The following is a 12,440-nucleotide window of genomic DNA, read 5'->3' on the forward strand; positions in this document are numbered from 1 at the left end:
TTGACTTATGCCGGTCTTGCAGCAAATGAGCGATATATATGTATATGTATAAATGTATATTGATATTTTCATATTTATTCGATCGAATATATGTATACTTTGTCTTCACAAAATACTTTCATTAGAGGATATTGATATTGTGATCATTTCCAGCACAAAACGTAACATTTTGTATACATATGTAAATTATGAAAGTTTAATTTAAATCTTTTCAAAGAAAAGCTTATTTTAGTCTATTTATTATTTCAAGTTTAAAGCTATGTACGAGTATAAGTTTTCAAATACAGTTAGCCCTTGGTAAGTGAGAACTGGATAAGTAAGAAAACTCTATAAGTGAAAGTTATAGCCAAGACAAGTCATTTTAAGCTCCCAAAACCTCTATTAGCGAAAAACAGAAACCTTTGTAAGCGAGATTCGTTTTCCCTCATGAACCTCCGTAAGTGCGGCTAAGTGCGACTGTTACTTACCCATACCTCTATAAGTAACCGTCGAGCTTTATTTATTTATGTATGTACATATATTATAGTAATAAATGACAAAACAAATTACAAATTTAACATCTGCTATTTTATGACTCATTTTTCCTACCATTGTTATACTCTTGCAACCAGTATTTTAGTTTTGTTCACCTAACGGTTGTATGTATCACCTAAAACTAATACCATGTTCAGGCCGACACTTAATCACACGATTTCGGCTGTTGAGTGGCTAATCCCACTAATCTTATAAATATATAAAGATTTCGCCATACAAAAATGACAGTTCCAAATCAGCATTGGAAATTAGTTACATCATCACAGCTGATTTAGACACTATACAGGGTAAAGAATGTAAACAAACAATTTTTTTTTAAAGCAATGAATCTAGTTTCACCTCAAAATCGACTTAAAAAATTAAAAAATGCATCCACTATTTCTATTATATGGAAAATATTTGAAAAAAAAGACGGCTTTTGTTTCAAAATACTATCTGACAATCTTTTCTTTTGATAAATTTTAAGCGATGACAATGACAGCTGTTTTTTGATCTTTCTAACGCCAGTGGGAACACTGTTGGGTTATGAAATGCTTAAATGTAATCTAATCTTTTAAATTTTCGGTCTGAACATGGTATAAGCGAGATAGATATAGAGTCATATACATATATATAAATAATCAGGACGATGAGAAAAGTTGAAATCCGGTTGACTGTCTGTCCGTCCGTCCGTGCAAACTTTAACCTTAGTAAAAATTGAGATATTTCGATGAAACTTGGTATGTGCGGTCTTTAGTAAATTTCAAGTTTGTAGATGGGCGTAATCGGATCTCTGTCACGCCCACAAATTTCCATTAACCGAAAACATATAAAGTGCCACAACTTAGTACTAAATTAAGATATAAAACTGCAATTCTGTACCAAGGGGCAGCTGTGGGAAAAATCTTTTGAAAAAGTGGGCGTGGCTCCGCCCTCTAAAAAGTTTAATGTACATATTTCCTAAAATCGGAGAATAACGCCGCTTACTCCCCATATAACGGTATGTAATGATAAATGAATAACTAAATGCGTCTCTGCCGATATAGTACGAGAAGGCGTTATGGAAGCCGGGGTAAAAATTAAATGACGGCCTACACCGCCCACGTTTAAGTTAAATCACACAGTAATTTGTCTTTTCATCTTACTTATCGGGAATATCGCAAAATATGTTTGATATTTTAATGAAATGGATTGGATATAACTATAACGAGATTAACCGATAAGTATGGATCAAAATGGTCTAATTTAATTAAGCTTCCTTGGATCACTGTATATCATGTAAGGACATACATAACTCATTTGAGTTGATTTGAATACCAACATGGCAGGCACGAAGCAGAATATAGGTAATGAACCAAACGAGTCTAAGTCTCTTAAGTTATTAAAATTCCAAAAATTATTGTAATACATTCAAGGTTAATAATTAATTTGGCATTTTTACACAACACTGTTTTATATAAAGTTTTGTCAATTCCTGAAAGTAGCTCCTCTAATTTATTCCTTGCGGATTGCTAAAATGTAAAATATTTGGTTACATTTGAACTTAACCTAACTTGTTTAATATAAAGATCTGCAAAAATCTAAAATATTTTCCTGGCCTTGCGAGATTAAAAGGTTTAGTTGAATTTTTTTTAACATTTCAGTACATAATTATGATACGGGGTGTTTATAATTGGAGAGTTTTTGGAATCGATATGATGGTGATTTGAGTCATATTTAATTTTTTGTAAAGTACATAGTACGAGTAAGTTAGTAAATTATGTGAAATCAATCGAAGTATACTAGTATAATTTCATTCTAGCATATAGACTTAGTATACATATAACGGTTAGGTTAGATTAGGTTAGGGTCGATGGCTGATCTGGAGATCGCACAATAATAAATGCAGCCTGTTGTGATGCTATTAAAACATAACTCCTACATTCGATCATAGAAGTCAGCAAACCCCTTATGGCAAAAACAAATTTGAACACGTGTTTTATTTCTATTCCTACTAGCTCCACTCGAAGTTTCTATCTCGTCCACTTCCATACAATACATATTACAAACAAATGTATTTTGCTAAGTTGGTAGGACCTTAATTTCTATGCGAAATATGAACGCGATCTGCCAACCAGTTTGTTTACAGCAGCTTTTTATTTCAGTTCACCTCAGTAATGCGTTGCGATTTTTACATTAGATAAAAGTATCGTACAAAGAATTTGTCTAAAATTTTGTATTTCTAGCCAAATTTTGTGTAAATTTTGAAAAAGGCTTGCGGTGATTCAGTTTTATCCAAAACAGAAGCCTACTAGTGGTACAAAGCCTTCAAAGACGGTCTAGAGATCGTTGAAGGCATGCCTCGTTCTGGACGACCTTCGACCTCTTCAACTGAAGAAAATATTAAAAAGTGAAGCATATGGTGCTTGAAATAGTCAGGCAAGTGTTAGAGAGATGGCAAGAGAGCTCGATATCTTTCGCGAATCCGTTCGAATGATTTTGGTGGATTTTGGATATACAATGCGTTCTTGTTCGAGTCGTCCCATTAAAGCTAATTTTTTTTTCTAAAAGACTTCTGTAAAAATGTCTGTGTTGTTGTTGTTGTAACTGGTACCTAATCCCTGTAAGGATGGTATGTAGGGGTCTATTTAGAATAAGTAGGAGTTTAACCTGCTACAGTATCCAGAACGAAGATGCGCAACTCGAGCTCTTCATCGACAATGGGTCGTGGTTTGACATCAAGTACCGTATTCACTGAGAGGGAGTCGATGAAAATGTTGATAGCTCCACTTTGAATGGTGGAGAGTGCTTGTCGGAAGTTGTTGCGCTCGGAGTCTTGTCGGTGTATTGTTTGATGTCGCTGACGTAGTTGAGGAATAACGTCTTGATGCTCCTAGGAGGCGGTTCTGCTCGAAGCAGGTGACTGCAGGGATGTTTTCTGCAAAAGCACCTCAGCAGAAACTACTGGGAGAGAAGTTTATTATGCTTCTTAACTATGACGCGATGCTTCTTGATGTCTTCTATCGGACACCTGCATAACGAAGCCCGTATCGATATACGCAAGTGTCCGATAGAAGACATCAAGAGGCATCGCGTCATAGTTCGAAGTGCAGCGGACGTAAGAAGAGTGAAGGAGCACAGACTGTCAAAAATCACACCGGAATCTTAAAGCCATCGACTGCAATATTAAGGTCAAGTCAGTTCTCCTTCGTCCAGTTTGTGAATATGGTAGCTGTGGATCTAGTGGGGGGAGAGGGTTAAGTTCCGTGCAGCAAGGAGGCGAGAAAGGTCGGAGAGATAGTCGTTTACCTTTGAACACATTCCATCGTTTCCATTGCCCGATAAACCGTGATCACATTGAAATTTTTAATTTTAAGTGTGTTACGAATCGGTAAATTTTTTTTTTATTATTAATATTTTACATTGTACCTAGTATGTAAAAATAAAATACTAACAACAATACTGGTCTAAATAATTAGGAGAGATACTTAAAAGCTAAATGTAAAGAAATACATTTGCTGCTACTGTTGTCTTACTAGGTCGGAAGGCTTCTTGGGTTTCAACCAGATTTCTCACCCAGCAGTTTCGATGAGTCTGGAGGCTTCCTCATTAACGTGCGGTCTAAGCCTCAGTTCGTGAGACTTTGCTAATTTGGAGATTTTATTTACCACTGAATTCACGCCTAGATCACGGTGCAGGTCAGCAGATCTAATGTACCAAGGAGCATTACCTAAAGTCCCTAGTACTTTACTTTGAAAGCGCTGAATGCTGGCAATACAGCTTTGACTTGAGCAACCCCAAAGTTGGGCTCCGTAGGCCCAAACTGGCTTTAGAACTTGATTATATAATAATAGTTTGTATTGTATTGATAGATTAGCTTTCCTGCCAACTAGGTGGTAAAGTTTGCCAAATTTCATATTAAGCTCGCTCCTTTTTTTTTGACATGCTCTTTCCAGCGTAGCTTATCTAGGTACTTAGCATTGTTATGATGTGGAATAGGAATGTTATTTATATAAATTGGACAATATGCCGGCTTTTTCAAGGTAAAGTCGACATGAATTTATTTGGTGTCGTTTAGTTTGATACGCCACTTAGATGCTCACTTAGTAATTGCGTTGACTGCTGTCTGCACTAGTCGACTAGATACTGAAGTTGACTCTCCAGCTGCTAACAAAGCTGTGTCATCCGCAAATGTCGCTGTCATATATGTAACTAGAATCAGATGGGAGGTCACTGGTAAAGCAAATAAAGCATTGCCCCAACACGCTTCCCTGGGGCACACCCACTTCTATTGGTTGCAAGTTTGAATATCCATCCTCTTGTTTAATGCGGAAGTATCTATCTTTTAAGTACGAAGCAATTATTTCACAAAATTGTTTCGGGAGCATGTATTTCAAGAAGAAGGTTCTGATAGCCATCACGACGGAGGATTTTTTCAAGCGCTATGATGACTCGTTGGCAGGGGAAGGGAACTGCTTTGAAGAAGATGAAATGGACACAATTCACCTTTCAAGTTGATCACAGTAGTATACATATGTACGTATATAACAAGTATAAAACAATACGGGAGCAGGTTGCGGTGGTTGTAGTGCTACTTCTAAACCAGAAGAAGAACTTCTTCGGTTCCCTGTACAGGCGGCCGAGGGTGCCAACTCTGGCAACAAGAGAGGGCCCCGGAAGAAGCCAAGCAAGGAGGGGTTGAAGCCAGAAGCGAGATACAAGACGGCGGTCAGAATATGCACCCGCCTTGAAGGCAAGTCCAGCCTGAAGTAAGAAGAGATGAAAGGGTTGGCTTGGGTTAGAGAGGAGGTGTAGAACAGTGGGCACACTTCGGCACTCATAATTGGTGTGAAAAGCACATCGCTGGAAAGAGCCAGCGTTCAAAGGAGAGGGAACCTAAGGCGCCCTCGAAAAGACATCCTATGAGAAAAAACCTATTTTTTTTGCCCGAATTGGGGTTTTTAAATACCATTTTTGAAAATTTGGAGAAATAAAAGTACGAGTATTTGTTACATTCAAAGCATAGGGTAACTGTGGGAGTGACATGTCGCGATGACAGAGTAAAAATAAAGATACTGTTTTTTTTTGTCACTCCTACGTCGCAATGTGTCTCTCTCATAGTTTGCCCTATGCTTCAACTGAGACATATCCGTTGGTTTCTCAAAATACATATGTTCGGTTAAAGAAACTATGGAGTCTTTTGTCTGGACACGAGGCTTGTTACAAATGTTTCTTGAAAATGAAAAAAAGAAAACATTCATCAAAGCTAGAAAAGTGTATGTTTAAGTTCTATACTATTTTTAAGAAAGATATAAGCCAAAAGATATAAGACAAATTCAAAGACTGAAGAGTATTCGAGTAAAAATTAATACTTTTCATAGTTATTCAGATTATTACATTAAGAGTGTACAATCTTTATCTTTTATAATAAATTTTGTAAAAAAAATTGTTGAAGTATTTTTCTGAATATCAAAAAACAGCGGAGACCGTTTTGCCGCCCCAAAGCGTCGCAGGTGCGGTATAACAAATTCTAACATGGTAACTGGCGAATGAACCGCGTAATATTTTTATCCAAGGCCATAGATTTTAGACTTTACATATCCCCACATGAAAAAGTATAACGGGGTGATATCACACGAATATGTACCAATAATTCCACCGGCCCACAAACCACAACAAATCGTTGTTTTCTCTGAATGAAATGACCGCTCTTGAATTTTTTCAGGTTTACAATGGGGCAATTTTGCTTGTTTATATACCCATTGAGCCAGAAATGGGCCTTGAAGTTGAACAAAATTTGGCTCAACAACATTGGAACTTCTTGAAACATTTTAAGAGCAGATAGAACGAAACGATGTCGCTTGGAAAGGTCGAGCAGTTTCAGTTCTTGCACAAACTGTGTTTTGTACGCTTTCAATTTAACACCTTGCCGTAGAATGTGTTGCTGTGAACGGCGCCAAATCAACCGTGGTCGTGTTTTATTCGGTTGAATATTATCCAATAATGAATGTTTGGTCTCAAGATGCGCCGATTATGTTGAGTTTAACGATTTGTAAACGATGAACACCGTCTTTCCTTAATAAAATGCCAAACAATACCGAACAAAAATAAAAAAACACAAAAAATGTTACACCCATGGTGATACAAGAAAACCTTATAGGAGTCGGGGTCATTCGACAATGGTCGTAGTTTATTTAGCTCAAATCACATATCTTCGGACCTACTAGACCACCAAATTCGGTGTATTATATTATCCAGTTCTATGTTACATTGTGAAAATAGGCGCAAAGCGAATATAAATTCAATCAAATTCTTCAACTTTCTTCTTCTTTACTGACGTAGACACCCCTTACACGATTATAGCCGAGTTTACAATTGCGCACCAGTTATTCTTCCTTTTTGATGTTTGGCGCCAGTTAGAGACTCTATGTGTAGCAAGGTCCTTCTCCACCTGGGTTTCCAACGGAATAGAGGTGTTCCTCTTCCTCTGCTTCCACCGGCGGGTACTGCGTCGAATACTTTCAGAGCTGGAACGTTTTCATCCATTCGGACGAATCTGCCTCTTAACTCGCTGAACTATGTTAATGTCGTCTTTTTTTCGTACAGCTCATCGTTTCATCGAATATGATACTCGCCGTTGCCAATGCGCAAAGGATCATAAATCTTCCACAGAACCTTTCTCTCGCAAACTCGCAGCATCGACTCATGAGATGCCTTTGTTCGCCGAGAGAGGACTTTACCTCTCAATTGCCTATTCAGTCTAAAGTAGCACCTGTTGGCAAGAGTTATTCTGCGTTGGATTTCGAGGCTGACATTATTGTTGGTGTTAATACTGATTCAAAGATGGACGAAATCGACAAGTTCAATAATTTTATGACAGCAGATATTTTGTCTAGCGTTCGTTCACTACCAGACCCATTTGCTTTGCTTCCTTACCCAATTTAAAGATTCATTTAGGTCCAATCAGTTTGTTAAAGGTGGACTGTAATCTTTCACACAGTACGCTCGATAAAATATGCGATGTTGAGGAGACTTATCCCACGATAGTTGGCGCAAATTGTGGGGTCTCCCTTTTGTGGATTGGGAAGAGCACACTTAAATTCTAAACGTCGAGCATGCTTTCGTCCGACCCTATTCTACAAAGAAGGATGTACATGGTCGCTATCAGTCCTTCGCCACCATCGCTTTCCGAAAACCCACGATTTTGATTGCAGCTGTACGTAAGGATCCTGAAATACCGCCCCAAAGTTTCTTGATATCGAATTGCTGACGAGTGCGCTCAGGGAGCAGGAGTGCAAGTTGAGTAGAAAATCGTTCGGCTGTCTTTTGTGATTGAAGCTTCTCTATCGTCGATCTACAATGTGTAAAGAAAGACTGACTTGGCTACCTTATGAATTGAAAATAAAGTGGCTCAACTCGTATCAATCAAAGAGTTGTGTCTGGTTTTTCCAAATTAAAAGCACGAAAATATTTAAGCAATTAACTTTTTTTATTGTAACGGGTGATTTTTTTGAGGTTAGGATTTTCATGCATTAGTATTTGACAGATCACGTGGGATTTCAGACATGGTGTCAAAGAGAAAGATGCTCAGTATGCTTTGACATTTCATCATGAATAGACTTACTAACGAGCAACGCTTGCAAATCATTGAATTTTATTACCAAAATCAGTTGGCAGAAAATCCGCTTTTTTATCGACAAATTTTGTTCAGCGATGAGGCTCATTTCTGGTTGAATGGCTACGTAAATAAGCAAAATTGCCGCATTTGTGAAGAGCAACCAGAAGCCGTTCAAGAACTGCCCATGCATCCCGAAAAATGCACTGTTTGGTGTGGTTTGTACGCTGGTGGAATCATTGGACCGTATTTTTTCAAAGATGCTGTTGGACGCAACGTTACGGTGAATGGCGATCGCTATCGTTCGATGCTAACAAACTTTTTGTTGCCAAAAATGGAAGAACTGAACTTGGTTGACATGTGGTTTCAACAAGATGGCGCTACATGCCACACAGCTCGCGATTCTATGGCCATTTTGAGGGAAAACTTCGGACAACAATTCATCTCAAGAAATGGACCCGTAAGTTGGCCACCAAGATCATGCGATTTAACGCCTTTAGACTATTTTTTGTGGGGCTACGTCAAGTCTAAAGTCTACAGAAATAAGCCAGCAACTATTCCAGCTTTGGAAGACAACATTTCCGAAGAAATTCGGGCTATTCCGGCCGAAATGCTCGAAAAGTTGCCCAAAATTGGACTTTCCGAATGGACCACCTAAGACGCAGCCGCGGTCAACATTTAAATGAAATTATCTTCAAAAAGTAAATGTCATGAACCAATCTAACGTTTCAAATAAAGAACCGATGAGATTTTGCAAATTTTATGCGTTTTTTTTTTAAAAAAAGTTATCAAGCTCTTAAAAAATCACCCTTTACTACTCGTTATAATATTTTTTTAATAATTATGATCCCTCTTATGGTTTTCAACGGACCTGCAATTCATTTTTATGCATATCAACTCAACCCGTCAAATTTCGGTAGAAGTGCTGTCAAATTTCTAAATTATCAAACTGTGATGTGATGTGATATCACACGAATATGTACCAATAATTCCACCGGCCCACAAACCATAACAAATCGTTGTTTTCTCTGAATGAAATGACCGCTCTTGAATTTTTTCAGGTTTACAATGGGGCAATTTTGCTTGTTTATATACCCATTGAGCCAGAAATGGGCCTTGAAGTCGAACAAAATTTGGCTCAACAACATTGGAACTTCTTGAAACATTTTAAGAGCAGATAGAACGAAACGATGTCGCTTGGAAAGGTCGAGCAGTTTCAGTTCTTGCACAAACTGTGTTTTGTACGCTTTCAATTTAACACCTTGCCGTAGAATGTGTTGCTGTGAACGGCGCCAAATCAACCGTGGTCGTGTTTTATTCGGTTGAATATTATCCAATAATGAATGTTTGGTCTCAAGATGCGCCGATTATGTTGAGTTTAACGATTTGTAAACGATGAACACCGTCTTTCCTTAATAAAATGCCAAACAATACCGAACAAAAATAAAAAAACACAAAAAATGTTACACCCATGGTGATACAAGAAAACCTTATAGGAGTCGGGGTCATTCGACAATGGTCGTAGTTTATTTAGCTCAAATCACATATCTTCGGACCTACTAGACCACCAAATTCGGTGTATTATATTATCCAGTTCTATGTTACATTGTGAAAATAGGCGCAAAGCGAATATAAATTCAATCAAATTCTTCAACTTTCTTCTTCTTTACTGACGTAGACACCCCTTACACGATTATAGCCGAGTTTACAATTGCGCACCAGTTATTCTTCCTTTTTGATGTTTGGCGCCAGTTAGAGACTCTATGTGTAGCAAGGTCCTTCTCCACCTGGGTTTCCAACGGAATAGAGGTGTTCCTCTTCCTCTGCTTCCACCGGCGGGTACTGCGTCGAATACTTTCAGAGCTGGAACGTTTTCATCCATTCGGACGAATCTGCCTCTTAACTCGCTGAACTATGTTAATGTCGTCTTTTTTTCGTACAGCTCATCGTTTCATCGAATATGATACTCGCCGTTGCCAATGCGCAAAGGATCATAAATCTTCCACAGAACCTTTCTCTCGCAAACTCGCAGCATCGACTCATGAGATGCCTTTGTTCGCCGAGAGAGGACTTTACCTCTCAATTGCCTATTCAGTCTAAAGTAGCACCTGTTGGCAAGAGTTATTCTGCGTTGGATTTCGAGGCTGACATTATTGTTGGTGTTAACACTGATTCAAAGATGGACGAAATCGACAAGTTCAATAATTTTATGACAGCAGATATTTTGTCTAGCGTTCGTTCACTACCAGACCCATTTGCTTTGCTTCCTTACCCAATTTAAAGATTCATTTAGGTCCAATCAGTTTGTTAAAGGTGGACTGTAATCTTTCACACAGTACGCTCGATAAAATATGCGATGTTGAGGAGACTTATCCCACGATAGTTGGCGCAAATTGTGGGGTCTCCCTTTTGTGGATTGGGAAGAGCACACTTAAATTCTAAACGTCGAGCATGCTTTCGTCCGACCCTATTCTACAAAGAAGGATGTACATGGTCGCTATCAGTCCTTCGCCACCATCGCTTTCCGAAAACCCACGATTTTGATTGCAGCTGTACGTAAGGATCCTGAAATACCGCCCCAAAGTTTCTTGATATCGAATTGCTGACGAGTGCGCTCAGGGAGCAGGAGTGCAAGTTGAGTAGAAAATCGTTCGGCTGTCTTTTGTGATTGAAGCTTCTCGACGTCGAACTATCCTTGCGTTATGTTCGCTTCTAATATAGTACTACAGATAACCATATTTCGGGCCCGGCGAAGTCGATCAGCCTCAACCCATTTGAGGATGTTTCATCAAGGACGCTGAATTTACTGATCGTTGTGCCAAAGACACTTTTTTTGCCCACTCTGAAGTGAAAGTCGCCAAGCACGATTAACATTTTGGCGGGGCAAGTTTCACAGGCGCGCCGAGCACTCATAGAAGATATCTGTGGTTACAGCGGCCTTCTCTTCGGGGCATAGGCGCAAATCAGCTATACAAGGTACTTCCCAAAGTAAACAGGGCCTTTTGAATCTAGCGCCTCCTGGTAGCGCCATCTATGTATATGTCGACGTCGGTGCGTTAGAATCTGCTATCTTTATCGATTTTCCAGTGAGTTTCATGACATTTCATAGATTGGAACTTTTACAGAAACGTTTTAATTGATGAAACAAGTTTATGGCGATGATTGCCTATCCCGTAGCAGGATGCACGAGTGGTTTCAACGTTTTCAAAGTGGTCGTTCGGACATAAATGACGATCAACATGTGGGCCAATCAAAATCCGTGATCACCGGAAATTCCATCGAATTTGTGTGTAAATTCATCAAAAAGCAGCCAAAATCATCATTGAAATTCATGGAAATGGAATTGAACATCTCCAAAACATCGATTTATTGCAATTTGACCGAAAGGTGTATGCACGGTTTGTCCTGCATAAATTGATTGACGATCAAAAATTGCTCAGACTCCAACATTCAAAGGACAATTATTTTACAATCATTAAAAATCAAATTTTAACCATTAACCTCTCACCGTATTCACCTGATATGCCATCGTCCGACTTCTTCCCTTGAACCATGAACGGAAAGCGTTATGCAGACGTAGTGGCCATTCAAAAGGCTTGCACCGGCATATTGGCAACCATACCGGCCAACAAGCTAAAACACTCGTTTGACATGATTTTGAAGCGTGCAAAAAGCGGTATTGAAGCAGAAGGAGACTATTTGGAATGAAATAAATTGATTTTGCCGAAAAACCATTTTTTGTTTTTTTTTTTTTTTATAAGTCCTGATTACTTTAGAACGCACCTTGTATGTTGAAGACATTCGCTTTGATGCGGATTGTGGCTAGACGTTCATCCACCGGCGTGAATGCCATGACTCGGAGGCGGGGTTTCTCTTCCAGCACGAATCCCATACCGAATTTTTGTTTTGCTTTGAATTATATGTATTTGTTCAAATGAAAGAATGGATATCATTCAAAAGTTATTTACGGCAACAGGAGTGTTCTTTACAGTTGCCTTGTACGTATATAGTGGAGAGTCGCAATTCTCTAATGGGACCTACATAGGATCTACAATGTGTAAAGAAAGACTGACTTGGCTACCTTATGAATTGAAAATAAAGTGGCTCAACTCGTATCAATCAAAGAGTTGTGTCTGATTTTTCCAAATTAAAAGCACGAAAATATTTAAGCAATTAACTTTTTTTATTGTACTACTCGTTATAATATTTTTTTAATAATTATGATCCCTCTTATGGTTTTCAACGGACCTGCAATTCATTTTTATGCATATCAACTCAACCCGTCAAATTTCGGTAGAAGTGCTGTCAAATTTCTAAATTATCAAACTTGACT

The sequence above is a fragment of the Bactrocera dorsalis genome, chromosome 2 (assembly GCF_023373825.1).
Source record: "Bactrocera dorsalis isolate Fly_Bdor chromosome 2, ASM2337382v1, whole genome shotgun sequence".
NCBI lineage: Eukaryota > Metazoa > Arthropoda > Insecta > Diptera > Tephritidae > Bactrocera > Bactrocera dorsalis.